This window comes from Heteronotia binoei, chromosome 19 (assembly GCF_032191835.1).
Source record: "Heteronotia binoei isolate CCM8104 ecotype False Entrance Well chromosome 19, APGP_CSIRO_Hbin_v1, whole genome shotgun sequence".
In the NCBI taxonomy this organism is placed as follows: Eukaryota; Metazoa; Chordata; class Lepidosauria; order Squamata; family Gekkonidae; genus Heteronotia; species Heteronotia binoei.
Window position 1 is genome coordinate 39,810,714 of NC_083241.1, and position 13,774 is coordinate 39,824,487.

Below are 13,774 nucleotides of genomic sequence, written 5' to 3' on the forward strand. Positions count from 1 at the left end.
TCACCTGGAAGGCCGATGGACTCCCCACCCCCACCCCAACAGGGACTGAGCCCACACCGCAGCAAGAAGGAGAACAAAGCTGGAGTCCAGCGGCCAACAAAGACCAACAAAAAATGTTTTGCGTGCCGACCCACTTCCTCAGATACAAAAAAATGGAAGTTACCAGTCCATACATATAAGGCAGAGGTTGAGCAGCAAATTATCATACAACATAATGAAGATGCTTTAACAGGTGCCAACAGGAACCATGTAATCCCCAGGGGAGTAAGAGTGAAGCAAATAAATATGTCAAAATTGGAGCCAGGTGTGTAAATATCACATTGCAGCAAGAAGGGGCCTGCATGTGTGGCCCCGGGGAAAGGAGGGAGGCCCATAGCATGGGGGAAAAGAAGGTGCCCTGACCCATTCAGGAAAGGAGGCATCTGGCCAGGCCCCATGTGGAGCTGGCTGGGCAGGGAGATAGGTTCTTTCTTCCTTCCTCCTTCTGGAAGACAGAGCCACAAGAACATAAAAATATAAGAACATAAGAGAAGCCATGTTGGATCAGGCCAATGGCCCATCCAGTCCAACACTCTGTGTCACATAAGAACATAAGAGAAGCCATGTTGGATCAGGCCAATGGCCCCTCCAGTCCAACACTCTGTGTCACATAAGAACATAAGAGAAGCCATGTTGGATCAGGCCAATGGCCCCTCCAGTCCAACACTCTGTGTCACATAAGAACATAAGAGAAGCCATGTTGGATCAGGCCAATGGCCCCTCCAGTCCAACACTCTGTGTCACATAAGAACATAAGAGAAGCCATGTCGGATCAGGCCAATGGCCCCTCCAGTCCAACACTCTGTGTCACATAAGAACATAAGAGAAGCCATCTTGGATCAGGCCAATGGCCCATGCAGTTCAACACTCTGTGTCACATAAGAACCTAAGAGAAGCCATGTTGGATCAGGCCAATGGCCCATCCAGTCCAACACTCTGTGTCACATAAGAACCTAAGAGAAGCCATGTTGGATCAGGCCAATGGCCCCTCCAGTCCAACACTCTGTGTCACATAAGAACATAAGAGAAGCCATGTTGGATCAAGGCAATGGTCCATCCAGTCCAACACTCTGTGTCACACAGTAGCAAAAAAACAACAACAACAGGTGCTCTTTCCCAAGACCATTTTTCCTCCTAATCCACGGAGGAAGAGGAGGAGGAGGAGGAAGGGGAGGAGGAGGAAGGGGAGGAAGAGGAGATTGGATCTATGTCCTGCCCTTCACTTGGAGTCTCAGAGTGGCTTACAATCGTCTTCCCTTCCTCTCCCCCTAACAGAGGTAGGTGGGGCTGAGAGAGCTCTGAGAGAACGGCTCTTGAGAGAACTTTTTGAATGAGTTCACCCAGGTCACCCAGACCAACACTATGTCCCTTCAGACCAATGATACCTACAGTCAAGGGGTTTTTGTAGCAGGAACTCCTTTGCATTTTAGGCCCCACACCCCGATGTAGAAGATGAAAAAGAAGACTGCAGATTTATACCCTGCCCTTCTCTCTGAATCAGAGTCTCAGAGCGGCTAGCAATCTCCTTTATCTTCTCCCCCCACAACACCCTGTGTGGTGAGTGAGGCTGAGAGAGCTCTCATGGAAGCTGCCCTTTCAAGGACAACTCTTGCGAGAGCTATGACTGACCCATTCCAGCAGCTGCAAGTGGAGGAGTGGGGAATCAAACTCAGTTCTCCCAGATAAGAGTCCGCACACTTCACCACTACACCAAACTGGCTCTCAGCCAATCCTCCCAGAGCTTACAGTAGGCCCTGTACCTGTAAACTCTTGGAGGATTGGCTACATCAGTGGTGCGTGGCTTAATATTCAAAGGAGTTCCTGCTGCAAAAAAAAGGTATCTTCGACAGGACTAAGGAAAGATTCAGGTGAGTCACCTTGTTGGTCGGAATAGCAACAGAACAAAGTTTGAGTCCAGTGGCACACTTAAGACCAATAATGCCCCAGAATTAAATTTTGTGGGTCTTACAGGTACCACTGAACTCAAACTGTTTTCTAGAGCTAAAGGAAGTTTCTTACAGGGAAATAAGGAGCCAGACTTTCATTGCAGTTTTGGAAGACAAGGCCTTCGGAAGGCTGCATTAGATCCATTCGATCGCAGGCTTTAATGGAGCGCTATTAGTTCTCGGCTGTGAGCACAGTAGCCAAACAACGGCTCTTACCTTAATTTCCTTGGGAGCACAAATCATGGGGAAAGACAATCCCGCTTCCTAGACCCGACAAGCCGCCGGTTTCATTAATCTGACCTGACAGCTGACAATTCCAGAGCATTTACATGGTAATTTACAGAAGCAAAGGAGAGAGGAAGGGTGAGAGAGACTCTAGAACAGACCGGAACAACACTGGATGGTCAAATGTTAGAATGGGGTTACAGGAGGGCAGGGCTTCAGGCACAGAAAGCTGAGTTCAGAAAGCTCAGCGGGGTGGAATTCTAGCAGGAGCTCCTTTGCATGTTGAGCCACAGCCCCCTGATGTAGCCAATCCTCCAAGAGCTTACAAGGCTCTTTTTTGTAAGCTCTTGGAGGACTGGCTACATCAGAGGTATGTGACCTAACATGCAAAGGAGCTCCTGCTAGAATTCCACCCCTGGTCCTCAACCATATATTGCAGTTTCAAGACTGTCTTCAAGGGCAGACCCAGCCAAGGGGCTCTGTAGCAGTCCAGCCTGGAAGTCATGTAGGACAAGAATTAGGTCTCTGCAAGTGTCAGCTTAGAGCTGCACAACTAAATATTTCATTTCATTTCTTTTAAAAGTTTCTTAGCTGTTTTTTCTACCCTATAGGAGCTCAAGATGGCTTACAATGACTACAAATACCATATTCACACCAACCCGTTTCAAGACTGTCTCCAGGGGCAGACCCAGCTAGAGGGGGATGTAGAAGTCCAGCCTGGAAGTAATATATGACAATGGGTGTTTTTACACTGACAGTTTGTGACCCTCTGTCACCGCATTGGAAACTCACCTTTTACATTACCTAACATTCTCACAACCGTTTTGCATCGTCGCTGCCCGAAGCATCTACCTTTGTTTCGGTGAGATGGCTTCTGGTGCTGCCGCCGCAACATTTTTCTCGAAACGAGTTTTGATCCGGTCATTTCTCTACAGGCGTTTCAAACTTGTCTTGTGGAAGTTTTCATGCACTTTAAAAGACTCCTCCAAAAGCCACAAGGTGCAGTGATTTGCATGAGAACCGACAGCACTTGAAATTTTTACATATCATTGCTTGCCTCATCTTGTAATTTAAATTTGTATTGTTTTTGCAGTGTTGACACAATTTCCAAGCAATCGCATACATTTAACAAAGCACTGGTATTCTGGCTGCCCTCTGACCAGAGACCCCCCCACACACAAATTGAGATGCTTTCAGCAGGAAATATAGAAGTTTGACTATACAAAATGAGCAGAGCAAGTCCACCAACGCAAAAGAAGAAGAAGAAGATATTGGATTTATATCCCGCCCTCCACTCCAAAGAGTCTCAGAGCGGCTCACAATCTCCTTTACCTTCCTCCCCCACAACAGACACCCTGTGAGGTGGGTGGGGCTGGAGAGGGCTCTCACAGCAGCTGCCCTTTCAAGGACAACCTCTGCCAGGGCTATGGCTGACCCAAGGCCATGCTAGCAGGTGCAAGTGGAGGAGTGGGGAATCAAACCCGGTTCTCCCAGATAAGAGTCCACACACTTAACCACTACACCAAACTGGCAAAGGAAAACAATTAAAGCTGAACGGTGCCAGGCGATTTGAAGACTCTCAAACTCTGGATCGGACTGAAAGCATCCCCTTAGCAGCACAGCAAAATACAAAGAGTCCTGCCATTGCAGAGCTCTGTATCTCTCTCTTCATGTATCGCATCTCTGAACTGTGGCAACCCCTGCTTGGCGGAGAAAATATATATAAAAAAGGGCCTTGTGAGTAAATAACATGCCAGCCTCCAAAGAGATGGAGAATTCACTCCCGGGCTTGTTTTACGAGACACTGACAGATTGCCAGTCAGATTTCACACCGACTCTTTCCATTTTTCACGTCTGCCTGTCTCGGATTCAATTTTGCCCGGTCGTGCGGGAGTATGAATCAACGTCTCCTGATCGCTACGGCGGCGTTCAGCTTAGCACCTTTATTGCTGCGGGGAGGCTGCTTTTGCCACCTGTGTGGCAAGAGACAAATGCCTCCAAAGCGGGAGCCAGGGAGGAGGGGTGGGGATGGTCCCTTCCTGCTCGTTACCTTTTGACACCTAAAGACTCAATGCCGTTGACAGCTGGAAGGCAGGAGGGAACCAAGAATGGGTTCCCTCTGATGTAGCCAATCCTCTGATGCAGCCAATCCTCCAAGAGCTTACAAAAAAGAGCCTTGTAAGCTCTTGGAGGATTGGCTACATCAGGAGGGTGTGGCCTAACATGCAAAGGAGCACCTGCTAGAATTCCACCCCTGGGTCACACACCCCTGATGCAGCCCATCCTCCTGGAGCTTACAGTAGGCCCTGTACTAAGAGCCCTGTAAGCTTTTGGAGGATTGGCTACATCAGGAGGGTGTGGCCTAACATGCAAAGGAGCTCCTGCTCGAATTCCACCCCCGCTGAGCTTTCTGAACTCAGCTTTCTGTGCCTGAAGCTCTGCCCTCCTGTAACCCCATTCTAACATTTGACCATCCAGTGTTGTTCCGGTCTGTTATCGAGTCTCTCTCACCCTTCCTCTCTCCTTCGCTTCTCATTTTTATCAATGCTATTTAAAAGTAGGGATCCCCAGTTTTTCAGCCTCTTGCCCGCCGCCAGCCAGCTGCCCAGTGGGGGAAATCCCACCCCCAAACACCATGTCAGGGGTGGACAAAGTTGCCTAACACAAGAATAAATGTCAGATGTTGGAGAGCCGCAAGACATGAACGTTAGACGTTTGAGGGAAGGGAGAAAGGATGAAGGAATAGAGGGAATGCTTATTAAATTTGCAGATGATACTAAATTGGGAGGGGTTGCAAACACAGAAGAAGACAGAAACAGGATACAGGATGACCTCGACAGGCTGGAAAACTGGGCTAAAACCAATAAAATGAATTTTAACAGGGATAAATGTAAAGTTCTGCATTTAGGTAGGAAAAATCCAATGCATGGTTATAGGATGGGGGAGACTTGTCTTAGCAGGTGTCTGTGCGAAAAGGATCTAGGGGTCTTAGTGGATCATACGCTGAACATGAGTCAACAGTGTGATGCGGTGGCTAAAAAAGGCAAATGCAATTTTGGGCTGTATCAACAGAAGTCTAGTGTCCAGATCACGTGATGCGATGGTATCGCTTTACTTTGCTCTGGTAAGACCTCATCTGGAGTCTTGTGTTCAGTTTTGGGCACCACATTTTAAGAAGGATATAGACAAGCTGAAACTGGTCCAGAGGAGGGCGACAAAGATGGTGAGGGGTCAGGAGACCGAGTCCTATGAGGAAAGGTTGAAGGAGGTGGGGATGTTTAGCCTGGAGAGGAGGCGGCTGAGAGGTGATAGGATCACCATCTTCAAGTACTTGAAGGGCTGTCGTATAGGGGATGGGGTGGAATTGTTTTCTGTGGCCCTAGAAGGTAGGACCAGAACCAATGGGTTGAAATTAAATCAAAAGAGTTTCCGGCTCAACATCAGGAAGAACTTCCTGACTGTTAGAGCGATTCCTCAGTGGAACAGGCTTCCTCAGGAGGTGGTGGGCTCTCCTTCCTTGGAGGTTCTTCAACAGAGGCTAGATGGCCATCTGACAGCAATGAAGAGCCTGTGAATTTAGGGGGAGGTGTTTGTGAGTTTCCTGCATTGTGCAGTGGGTTGGACTAGATGACCCTAGAGGTCCCTTCCAACTCTACGCTACACCAAACTGACCTTGGGCCCGTAGGCCGTGGGGGAAAATTACACCTGGGTGTCTGATGTGAGATCCAGCCCAAGATGCAAATACTCCCCCTGTTGTTCAGAAATGGAATTTCGGCTAAGAGGGTGTTTGCCCTGTGCAGAATTGGTGGCGACACATTTCCCGCTGTTCTCCATGGCTGCTCCATGCAGTCGCTGCAAAATTGGCTGGGATCCGAGTGCGCCACAGCAGTCCCGGTTAAGGTCGCACCTTGTTAAACATGCAAATTGCCAAGGAAATTAATCAGGATCTCTCTCTCTCTCGTTCTCTCTGTGTGGTCTCCCCCAACCTCAACCTTTTCACAGCAAAACCTTAATCCTCCTTAGTTTAGGGCCATTACCGGGCTAACTAGTTGGTTAATAATAAATTGTTTAAGCAAGGAACTGGCAATTTTTGAGGTTGCTGGGTTCCTTGCCAGCCACTGCTCTAGAGGGACCGGGATTTTCAATCCATTCTGAATTTCTAGTTCAGGGGTCTCTGACCTTTTGAACTTGTGGGCCTCTTTGGAATACTGACATAGTGTGGCGGACACAATCACAAAATGGCTGCCCCAGAAAGTGGAGCCAACCACAAAATGGCTGCTGCAGCTTACCGTCAAGAGCCAGTTTGGTGCAGCGGTGAAGTGTGCAGACTCTTATCTGGGAGAACCGGGTTTGATTCCCCACTCCTCCACTTGCACCTGCTTGGAATGGCCTTGGGTCAGCCATAGTTATCACAGAGCTTGTCCTTGAAAGGGCAGCTTCTGGGAGAGCTCTCTCAGCCCCACCCACCTCACAGGGTGTCTGTTGCGGGGGAGGGAGATAAAGGAGATTGTAAACCGCTCTGAGTTTCTGTCCTTGAAAGGGCAGCTTCTGTGAAAGCTCTCTCAGCCCCGCCCACCTCACAGGGTGTCTGTTGTGGGGGAGGGAGATAAAGGAGATTGTGAGCCGCTCTGAGACTCTTGAGTGGAGAGCAGAATATAAATCCAATGTCTTCTTCTTCTTCTTCAGTCCCACTGTGAAGATCCTTGTGCTGTGATGGCAGTGCTTCTGAAGGGACATTTTATAAATTCTGCGCAGCCAAGTCTCCCATAGCCAATCAGAGCTCTGGCTGTGCAAAAACCCCACTTGGCTCCACCTATGTTCTATAAGCACTTAGCGGGTTCTGGAAAAGATGTTGGTGGGCCCCCAGCCATCCAAGGGCAGGTTTTGTAGCAGGAAGTCCTTTGCGTATTAGGCCACACACCACTGATATAGCCAAGAGCCCTGTAAGCTCTTGGGGGATTGGCTCCATCAGGGGGTGTGGCCTAATAAGCAAAGGAGCCCCTGCTAGAATTCTATCCCTGGACCCTGTACTAAGAGCCCTGTAAACTCTTGGAGGGTTGGCTCCATCAGGGGTGCGTGGCCTAATATGCAAAGGAGCCCCTGCTGGAATTCCATCCCTGGACCCTGTACTAAGAGCCCTGTAAGCTCTTGGAGGGTTGGCTCCATCAGGGGTGCGTGGCCTAATATGCAAAGGAGCCCTGCTAGAATTCTATCCCTGGACCCTGTACTAAAAGCCCTGTAAACTCTTGGAGGGTTGGCTCCATCAGGGGTGTGTGGCCTAATATGCAAAGGAGCCCCTGCTGGAATTCTATCTCTGGACCCTGTACTAAGAGCCCTGTAAGCTCTTGGAGGATTGGCTACATCAGGGGTGTGCGGCCTAATATGCAAAGGAGCCCTGCTGGAATTCTATCTCTGGACCCTGTACTAAGAGCCCTGTAAGCTCTTGGGGGATTGGCTCCATCAGGGGTGTGTGGCCTAATATGCAAAGGAGCCCCTGCTAGAATTCTATCTCTGGACCCTGTACGAAGAGCCCTGTAAGCTCTTGGGGGATTGGCTACATCGGAAAGGTGTGGCCTAATATGCAAATAAGTTCCTGGAACAAAAAAAAGTCCTGCCCACACGAGCACCGTGTTCTAGTTGCCTATTGTTGAAGTTGAAAGGTGATTTTTTTTTTCCCACTGCTGGTGTCTACGTAGATATGTTAATCTCTTTTGGTCCCAAATCGTTAATCGGATCAGACAAATTCCTTCAACTGAACTTCCTATGTTACCTGAAATCTTATTATTGGGCAAATGGTCGGATCCTACTGGTGATCAAATTAAAACTGAGCCTGTTCGCTTATTATTGCGCATTGCACAATCAGTGATAGCTTCACTCTGGATCTCTGAGACCAGACCTTCTATTACCAAAGGGTGATTAACATGTGGAATTCACTGCCACAGGAGGTGGTGGCGGCTACAAGCATAGACAGCTTCAAGAGGGGGTTAGATAAAAATATGGAGCAGAGGTCCATCAGTGGCTATTAGCCACAGTGTGTGTGTGTGTGTATATATATATTTGCCACTGTGTGACACAGAGTTTTGGACTGGATGGGCCATTGGCCTGATCCAACATGGCATCTCTTATGTTCTTATGTTCTTAGAACTCGGCAATGCAAACTATGGGACTATTTCATTATGTATAAAATCACATCCTACATTGAGCCTACTATATCAGTCCCTCAAGAAGCTAAATTGATTGAAGAAGAAATCGGATTTATATCCGGCCCCTCCACTCCAAAGAGTCTCAGAGCGGCTCACAATCTCCTTTCCCTTCCTCCCCCACAACAGACACCCTGTGAGGTAGGTGGGGCTGGAGAGGACTCTCACAGCAGCTGCCCTTTCAAGGACAACCTCTGCCAGAGCTCTGGCTGACCCAAGGCCATGCTAGCAGGTGCAAGTGGAGGAGTGGGGAATCAAACCCGGTTCTCCCAGATAAGAGTCCACACACTTAACCACTACACCAAACTGGCTCTTGGTAATTTGCAATTTGGTAATTACCTTACATCCGCTATCCTTACATAATTACCTTACATCCGCTATCACACCGATGGCAGCCTGTTCAACCTGAGGCGACTAAAGGCCCACTCCAAGACAATGGAAAAACTCATCCGAGAGCTACTGTTTGCTGATGATGCTGCACTCGTCTCCCACTCGGTATCAGCTCTGCAGCATATGACGTCCTGCTTTGCAGAGGCTGCCAAGCTATTCGGCCTAGAAGTTAGTCTGAAGAAGACAGAAGTTCTCCACCAGCCTGCACCCCAGGAAGATTATCACCCTCCCTGCATCACTGTGGGTGAATCAGTTCTGAAGACAGTCCAGCAGTTCAGCTACCTGGGGTGCATCATCTCCTCAGATGCTAAGATCGACAAGGAGATTGACAACAGGCTGGCAAAGGCAAACCGTGCCTTTGGCCGACTGCACAAAAGAGTGTGGAGCAACAAGCATCTGAAAAAAGGCACAAAGATCAATGTTTACAAAGCGGTTGTGATGACAACCCTCATCTACGGCTCCGAATCATGGGTTTTATACCGTCATCACCTGCGACTCCTTGAGCACTTTCATCAGCGCTGCCTTCGCACCATCCTCAACATCCACTGGAGTGACTTTGTGACCAACACTGAAGTTCTCAAGCGGGCGGAGGTTACCAGCATCGAGGCACTGCTGTTGAAGACGCAGCTGCGCTGGGCAGGGCATATTTCTAGGATGGAAAACCACCGCCTTCCCAAGATTGCCCTGTATGGCGAACCCTCCACCGGCCATTGAAATAGAGGGGCACCAAAGAAGAGGTACAAGGACTCCTTGAAGAAATCCCTTGGAACCTGTCGCATCAACCATCACCAGTGGTCTGACCTAGCCTCAGATCGCAAAGCATGGAGGCACACCATCCACCAGGATGTTTCTTCTTTTGAGAACGCACGCATAGCTGGTCTTGAGGACAAAAGGAGATTGAGGAAGAATTGCACTGCTACAGCACCAACCCTAAATCAGACTTTTCCCTGCAGCCACTGTGGCCGGACCTGCCTGTCCCACATTGGTCTTGTCAGCCACCAGCGAGCCTGCAGCAGACGTGGACTATTGCACCCTTCTTAAATCTTCGTTCGCGAAGCCAAGCCGAGAATTACCTTACTGAAAACGATGTTATTCCAAATAACTGTATTTATTTTTAAAAGTTATATTTTTATTACTACTATTTCCAATTATTTACTTTATGCAAGTAGTGATCTGTGTACTTTTATTGTGACTTATATTTAAGGTTCTAATTTGAATCCTGTTTTATATTGAATAAAAACTTTGTTCTTTGCGGGGAGGGGGAGGGAAGAAACTGTTGCTATGCAGAAACTTTATGCTCGTGTCTTGTTGGAAGTCTGTATCATAACCATGGTTAGAAACAACAATACTGATCTGTCATCAAAGATTTCAGGTTTTCACGGCTGGCAACATCATTAGGGTTTGTAGAATCTTTCGGGATCAAGTGCCGTGTTCTACTGAAGAAAGTTTTCCTTCCAGACGTTTCGTTCTCAGCTGATATGTCATATTGGCCAATAAAATGCCAGCCTAAGCCTAAAATGCCAATAAAGTGGCAGCCTAAGATCAAACTTGTGTTGCTCCTCTGTGCTGGGTCTATGGATATTTCCAGGGCTTTTTTTGTAGCAGGAACTCTTTTGCATATTAGGCCACGCCCCTCTGGTGTAGCCAATCATCTAAGAGCTTGCAGGGCTCTTAGTACAGGGCCTACTGTAAGCTCGTGGATGATTGGCTGCATCAGGGGGAGTGGCCTAATATACAAATGAGTTCCTGCTACAAAGAAAGTCCTGGATATTTCCAAAATTCTTCCTCAATCGAGATTTCAATCTTCTTTTTGTTCTGATATATTATTGACTATAAGAGCCTCACGGCACAGAGCGGTAAAGCTGCAGTACTGCAGTCTGAACTCTCTGCTCACGACCTGAGTTCGATCCCAGCGGAAGCTGGTTCAGGTAGCCGGCTCAGGTTGACACAGCCTTCCATCCTTCCGAGGTCAGTAAAATGAGTCCCCAACTTGCCGGGGAGAAAGTGTAGATGACTGGGGAAGGCAATGGCAAACCACCCCGTCAAAAGTTTGCCGTGAAAACGTTGTGAAAGCAACGTCATCCCAGAGTCGGAAACGACTGGTGCTTACACAAGGGATTACCTTTACCTTTATTATTGACTATAGTTGTTTGTGAGGTTTTTTTTTTTAATTTAAAATGCGTATACATTTTTAGGATCATTTTGACCCCAGGAATCAGAAAGCGGCATGAAACTATTTGATTCGCTCATGGGAGGATTGATCAGGGATTCTCGAGGGGAGATAAGAGGGAATGGATCATTCTTAATAGTTATCCTAGATGCACTTAATTGGGGGTGTGGGGGGGGGGAACGGGTTAAGACCAAAGACAGGTTGATTCTGCAGCAAATGCTATGCACGTTTTAAAAGAACGAGCTAACATATAAAGAGGACTACTCGCCTCACTGAGATGTATTTCTGCAGAGACACGTTTCGCTGTCATAACTTGCATTTGATTCCGACAATATTGCCAGAAGGAAAAAAAAAACACACAATTGGCTTTGGAGGAAAATGCAGGACTCAATAACTATTTTTATTACCTTTGCAGCTGCCGCAGCCCTCTTCGGGTCCAATAGAAACTCTCCCAAATCCTATACAATGTATGCGTGTGCAATAATATACCCAGGCCATAAAAGGTTTTAGTTGAGCCCCAGACGACCATCAGAACCTTGGAGGGGGGGGAATCACTTTTTGCATTAAGCTCGTAAAAGAATTGCTACCAATGTTTTCTTGCGAATGTTTTCTAAAGGCTGAGTGCCGTCGCCAGTCAACCGGAAAGCGGCATTTCGTGTTCACAAGCTAAGGATTAGTTCACATTTTGTTCTTTATGTAAATCTTGGAACCATTTGTCTCGCTACTGTCCACAAAGCGAGGGCTAGGTCTGCACCAGGGGTGGCCAAACCGTGACTCAGGAGCCGCATGGGGCTCTTTCACACATACTGAAGCCCCCTCCGCCTTGTCGGCCTGCTTGGAGAAAGCAGTCGTGTCTTTAAATCGTTTTTCTGAGTCAAGCCAGCTGGTGGCTCGGAGAATGCATGCAAAGTCAAAGTTGCTTTCTTTCCACCTCTCCCTCCCCCGTCTATTTTCTTTCTTCCCTCCTTCCTTCCTGTCCTGCAGCTCTCAAACATCTGATGTTCATGCCTTGCAGCTCTCAAGCGTCTGACATTTATTCTACGTGGCTCTTACATTACGCAAGTTTGGCCATTCCTGGCTTAATGTAAGCTCTTGGAGGATTGGCTACATCCGGGGTGTGTGGCCTAATATGCAAAGGAGCTCCTGCTACAAAAAAGCCTTCCTTCCTTCCTTCCTTCCTTCCTTCCTTCCTTCCTTCCTTCCTTCCTTCCTTCCTTCCTTCCTTCCTCTCATGTCATGCAGGTCTCAAACACCTGACATTTATTCCATGTGGCTCTTACATTAAGCAAGTTTGGCCACCCCTGGTCTACACAATGACGGTGTTCGGAAGGCAATATTCAAGGAATTCGACAAGCCGGGAATGCCCTGGTTGGATCAGACCCATAGCTGGGTTACATGATTTCCTTGGCTAACAGTTAGGGATGAAAAGGCATTCGCTGTTTCAGGATGTCCCCAATATAGCACCCACCAACACCTTTCCTGGCACCTGCCAAATGTTTTTAGGAAGTGGGCGGGGCAGGTGGGGCTTTTGCCTGATGGGTTTTCTGATTAGCCACAGGAAATTTGATTGGTTGTGCAGATTTTTTGAAAAGGCGCTTCGGCAGCAGCTGCCACCACAGCACAAGGCTCTTCACGGTGTGACTGAAGGGAAGCTGTGGCAGCCATTTTGTGTCTGGCTTTGCCTTCTGTGGTGGCCATTTTGTGGCGACCATTTTATACCTGCACCCGCTGTGCCATAACAGAATTCCAAAAGTGCCCACAGATTCAAAAAAGGCTTTTTAAAAAATATATATAAATGGGAAAACTTCTAAGGATTGTTCTATACTATCTAAATACTTGGATTTATTTTACATTAACATGGTAATATTGTTATGGAATAACAACACATTTATGACAATATGTATGAAAGATGGCTTTGTGCTTTTGTATGTTTTTCCTAAAAATTAATTTAAAAATTAGTTACAATTGAAAAGGTTGGGGACCCCCTATCCTATTTCATTTCTTTGGAGACTGGCTAATATTAAGAACATAAGAACATAAGAGAAGCCATGTTGGATCAGGCCAATGGCCCATCCAGTCCAACACTCTGTGTCACACAGTGGCAAAAAAATTTATACATACACACACACTGTGGCTAATAGCCACTGATGGACCTGTGCTCCATATTTTTATCTAAACCCCTCTTGAAGGTGGCTATGCTTGTGGCTGCCACCACCTCCTGTGGCAGTGAATTCCACATGTTAATCACCCTTTGGGTGAAGAAGGACTTCCTTTTATCTGTTTTAACCTGGCTGCTCAGCAATTTCATCGAATGCCCACGAGTTCTTGTATTGTGAGAAAGGGAGAAAAGGACTTCTTTCCCTACTTTCTCCATCCCATGCATTATCTTGTAAACCTCTATCATGTCACCCCGCAGTCGACGTTTCTCCAAGCTAAAGAGCCCCAAGCGTTTCAACCTTTCTTCATAGGGAAAGTGTCCCAGCCCTTTAATCATTCTAGTTGCCCTTTTCTGGACTTTCTCCAATGCTATAATATTTCTGGCCATTGCTTTTGAGTCCCTGCTTATTGCATTGCCATTTGATACATTTTTACCTCACTCTCTTTCTGAGGAGCTCAGAATATATTATTCAGTGAATTCACATACCTTACAACAGCCCTGGAAGGTAAAGTCCTCTGCCGCCATTCCCACGTTACAGACAGAGGGAGTTGAAGCACAGTGCAGGCAAGATTTGAACTGGAGGCTTCAGAACTGAGGACCTTAGCCACTAAATGCATAAGAACAGATCCTAGTGGACGTGGCGGGT